This window comes from Rhinolophus sinicus, linkage group LG02 (assembly GCF_036562045.2).
Source record: "Rhinolophus sinicus isolate RSC01 linkage group LG02, ASM3656204v1, whole genome shotgun sequence".
Taxonomy (NCBI): Eukaryota; Metazoa; Chordata; class Mammalia; order Chiroptera; family Rhinolophidae; genus Rhinolophus; species Rhinolophus sinicus.
The window spans coordinates 59,758,359-59,764,131 of record NC_133752.1 but is presented as its reverse complement, the minus strand read 5'-3'; positions in this window follow the sequence as shown (position 1 = coordinate 59,764,131).

Genomic DNA, 5,773 nt, shown 5'->3' with positions numbered 1-5,773 from the left:
TTATCAGGACATTTTGATTCTCACTTCATATGAGATCTCCAATAGGCAAGGGTGGGCTTTATCGTATGATAGCAGAATTCTAGAAGAGCTTGCCTGAAAGTTATAGGCCTAGGTTTAGAAGTCACACAATATTACTTCTGCCAACTTCTAGGTCAAACAGGTCATGAGGCAAGCCCAAATTCAAAGCGTAGAGCAATAGCCTCCATGTCTTTTGATAGGAGATGTTGCAAAGAATACGTAGCCATTTTAAATATACTACAGAAAGAAACTTCATTAAATATATTTATAAAATCAAGTGAAGGTCAATCATGTGGTCAGATATATATTTTTCAAACCTAGTTCTAGTAAAAATATCTATTTTGTTTATAAGAAAGTATGACACTTTGTGTAAACTTTATGTTTAGTTGCCTATACAATTAAATAGTTCCATGAACTCACAGCTAAGGTTCCTTTCAGTTTTCAGAATCAAAATCTCTGATATCTCTCATCTAGATTTGATTTTTCTGTTATATTATGTGTAGTATTTCTTTGCTCTATCTAATATTTCCATTAGGATGGGAAATTGCTTAGTTCTGGATGAGTTTTCTTGGGACAGTATCTCATATTACTCCTACCTTCCCAATGGATGAAAAGTCACCAGTAAGTAAACCTAAAATTTTGGATGTTAACATTAGAATTATCAACGTCTGTTTTGTGAATTCTACAATCACTACTTCCCCTCCATTTGAAAAATGAAGCAAAGTGTGAAAGTCTAAATATTTTTTTATATCTGAATAATTTCTTTTTTAAATTAAATTTATTGGGTGACATTGGTTAATAATATTGCATAAGTTTCAAGTATACAATTTTATAATGCATCATCTGTATACTGCAGTGTGTGCCCACCGCTCAAAGTCTAGTCTCTAAATGTGAACCTTACAAGAGTTTGCCATCAGAAATTCAGGTTGTGAGATGAATGTATGTGTGCAAAGGGGAAAACAGGATTGCTACCTTTAACGCTTGGCACCACAGAAGTACGAGGCAGGGGAAAGTACAAGATCCTTATGTATTCTGTTTTCAGGAACACTTCCAATGAGGGGGGAGGTATATAAATTTGGGGGAGGAAGAGGGACAATATCTTCCCCATTATATTGTAGTGAAAGGTCATTTTCAATCTGAATACAAATATATGTTTTGAAATTATATCTATTACTCCAGACTTATTTTAAAATGAAGTGGGTAGCAGCTTAAAGAAGAGGACACTATAATCAGACTAATTGGAATCAAATTATGGTCTCTGCTCTGCCACTCACCAGCTATGTGAACTTGGACAAATTACTTAACTTCTTCATGCTTCAGTGTCTTTATCTGTAAACCAAGCTCCTATCTCATTGGCTTGGTGTGAGAATATAATGCTCTAATACAGTCAATCCTCATTATTCTCAGACCATATTTTCAAATTTGCCTACTCACTAAAATTTATTAGTAACTCCAAACTCAATGTTCGTGATACTTCCATGGTCATTCATGGTTGTGCTCAGAGCAGCAAAAAATTTGACTCACTGGACAGGGATGCTCCCAGCTGTGATGCCTGCCTGCCTTGTTGCTTTTCATACTGTAAACAAGTGTCCTTTCTGTGATCTATTTAAGGCCACCTTTTTTTTTTTTTTTTTTGCATTTTTGTGCCTTTTGTTGTAATTTTACTGTTTAAAATGGCCTCTGAAGATAGTCAACAGTGCTTTCTAGTGTTCCTAAGAAGGATGAAAAGGCTGTGACATACCTTAGGAAGAAAATGTGTTAGCTAAGCTTCATTCTGTTGTATGAGTACTGTTGGCTATAAGCGTAATGTTCATAAATCAATAATATATATTAAATAGGTATTTTAAAACAGAAACACATTTTTAAAAGGTATGTGTTCAGTTGACAAAAATGTTATGACGACAGACTTGCAGGAACCTACTCCTGTATTTCCCCTAAGAGCAATGAATCAGCATTTGCTAATTACATGTTTTTGGCAACTTTATAGAACATACCTACTGCAAATAATAAGAAAATCTAAAGCCTAAATATGTAAAGCCCTCATGAGGCAGCATAGGCAGCCTAGGAAATTGACAACCCCCTCCAGGATATAACGTGAGTCGCCTTACTGGTTACACAAGTAACAAGTGACTGTATCTGGCATCTGCAGCTGGAGAATGAGAACCAGTTTCATCCAGCAAGGCTAATCCCCTTGACTGAGATTTTATCTTTACCTAATTATAATGTCATTATAATCTCATTTATATTGTGGTTACTGACTCCCATCATGCACCTAGCACCATGGTAATTCTGGAGGAGCCAAATAAAGAAGAAAGAGCAGGAAGTTGAGGATTCCACCTACTGGGAAGAAACTGATGAACTATGTCAATTTGTTGGGATGTCATTAATTTCAGGCATATGGAGGTATAAATACCCCTGGTCAGGACTTCCACTCATTTTCTGAGTTCTCCCACACTTCCTTCTCAAGTGTGTACTTTTGTTTCAGTAAACTTCCTGTACTTTCATGCATCTGTCTTGCTCTTGAATTCTTTCTCCTGTGTAGACAAGAATCCAGTCACTGCTGCTCTGGGTTGAGTCCTCTCTTGGATATCCCTGAGAGCCTCTGGTGACACTTCAACAATGTAAAGAACATAGTGCTGAATACATATTAGCTATTGTGGTTTCCAGTTTACTAGTGACACTTTTAATGAAAGGAATTTGTTTCAGAAACCAAACTAAGCAGATGAAAATGTTAAAGTCAATTTGAAGCTGTAAGCAGTCTCCACCAGTAGCTAGATTGGAGGGATTCCTTCTGATATATTTCTACCTCTACCTCTGTACCTCTCTCCCTCTACTTATATCTATCATTCCTGAATGCAGTCCAGCATTTGATCTGGAACTTCACAGCACAAAACAGAGCAGAGATCAGTGTAGTCTGGTAATAGATTCCATGGAAATAAACCTCTATCAGGAATTAGTAATAGTGGTATATTATAAATCATTCAGTAGTGTATAAGTTCAATAAGATATCATTCTTTTTCAAACTTCTAAATTGCCTGATCTCACTGGCTAAGCTTGAAAACAAATATAGTAAGTAAGAAATCAAGGAGGAAGCACCTGGTATAATATTAGCTTGCACAACAGACCACAGATTTAGAAATATAACTGAAGATTATCATGGACCCCAGTTAGTTCATAGATAGATTGATCGAATATTTTACTCACTGATATATTTATTCATTAGCTCATTTATTTTGAGTAGATTTTGAGAGTAAAAATTCCCCAAAATAAATAGTTAACAGGCTAAATTAGTCACATTCATTACAAAATGGCTTTAGTTCTCTTACAATATGTGGGCCAGGATCAGAAATGGAATCAATTTGTACTAATATTTAGCCATTCTATATAAAATAACATTAATATACATCATTACAATTTAGGTTAATAGATCAGAGTCTCCTCTGAGGCTTAATTTAGGGAGCGTACTGGTAGTGAGAATTTGAAACACCAGTAAAAATTGCGGTTAATAAATTGAGGGTTTTTATTTATGTACATGTAGAGGATTTAACAAGAGCACTTTACTTCTTTTACCAAAGCAATTATATGTAATTTAATAATTACGTTATATTATCATATGTAGCCTTCATAATCAGGAAAGCCACATGCCAAAACAGACCTCCTGAAAACTGCCAAGAATACAAGTGTATCAATTCAGCAACAAATATATTGGACATAGGGTGACATACATTTAAGAAAACTAGTAACAGACTGTATTTCACTTTCTTCAAGGAATTCTGTCAGATCCTTTTGAATACTTAAGTCACCTGTTAATTCCTCAAAAGAACACTCATACACGCAAACACACACACACAACCCCCCAAAAAACAAAACAAAATAAAACAGAACACCCCATACAAACCTCTTGATCAAGCAAAGGTAAGTTGATTTGACTTATTGCAGGAAAGGAGAATTGGGGCTTGACAGGGCTTTATTACTATATCAGAAGAGGGAAGTTATTGGAAGAGAATTCTAAGGTGTTGGGGCCTGCGTTGGTGATATTGAGGAGGGCTTTGTAAAGTGGGGAACTGGTTGGAACTGAACAAAGTTTATGACATAATTTTGGATTGCTGGGCACAGTAAGGTGAGGTCTTGAATCTTGCCTTAGTGAGCAAGCCAGTGTTTTAGTAAGTACAATATTTTAGTTGTCGTCTTGGAATAGATTACTAAACTGTTTTTGCTGGGTCTCAGTATTATCTAACACAGGACTAGTAGAAAACTTCCTGGTTCTGGTATTGTTTGACACATGGAATAGAATGTATACTGTTTTTAGTACTTCAGGAAATTAAACCTGTGTTGCTTCAATGTAACAGATTCTTTAATGAACACTTTCACTTTACTGCCATCTGTTGTTGATAACTGATAAATAAATCACCATACTTGCCAGATGCTAATTATACTTTACCTATAAATTTTTTAAATTAATTTCAGGTGTAGAAAACAATGTAATAATTGGATATTTACACCCCTCACACCCCCCTCCCCCAATCTACCACCCCTCTGACATCGCACACAGCAGCCACAGTTCCACTGACGCCATTCCCGAAGCTGCACTCCACATCCCGTGATGATATACATATATATATATATATCACATATATATGTATATATATACAACAGTCGATACCCATCACTATTCAGCTTCAGCTATAGGTGTACACTGCAGCAGTCAGGCACCTACACCGTCCATGAAGTGGTGACCCATACATTTTTAATAGCTTCCTTTTTTTGTTTGTTTGTTTTCAGTGCCTTAAGCAAAGTTAAAGTTTATTTCTCCATCATGGAAAAATTAAACAGGTAGATAGTAAATGGCTGTTATTAGGGAAATAGACATCTTCGGTCTTGTTGCTCCATTTACAGTCTCCAAATAGTCCCTGGAGACATACAATGATATTCTTTTGGTTCTCGGGGGGAAGATGGGCTTGCTGTATTGGGAGACATGGAGCTCTAACTTAGACTACACGATGCTTGCAGTGTGACTCTTCTACTCCTGTGATGTATTGAAGTGATGGGAACTGGGCTGTGTTACAAATAAATTATTTTGTTGATATTAAAAAAAAGATTTACACATACAATGATATTCTTTTGGTTCATAATTTTCAATTGCATTTCACATATGAAATTACATTAGTTTCAGGTGTAAAGCATACTGATTAGACATCTATATAACTTAGAAGTGATCACCCTGGTATGTCTAGTACCCATCTGATACCATACATAGTTATTCCAATATAATTGACTATATTCTCTATGCTGTACCTTATATCCCAGTGTTGTTATAACTGGCAATTTGTACATTTAATCCCTTCTCTTTTTTAACTATCCTGTCAATCCCCCTCCCATTTGGCAATCATCAAAATGTTCTCTGTATCTATGAGATGTTTCTGTTTTCTTTGTTCATTTATTTTTTAAAAATTTCACCTATATGTAAAAATCATATGGTATTTGTCTTTCTCATTCTGATTTATTTAACTTAGTATAATTCCCTCCAGAGAGTCCATCCATGTTTCTCAAATGGTAAGATTTCATTCTTATTTATGGCCTAGTGATAATCTATTGCACATGTACCACTTAAAAAAAAATTCTTTTTGGGACGTCATCAAAATGGCGGCATGAGGTGAGCCTCTGTAAAGCTCCCCTGGAATTTACAACTAATCGAACAACAATAACTCCACAAAGGACTCCCTGCACAGCAGACAGGCAAGACGAAGAGGCTCAC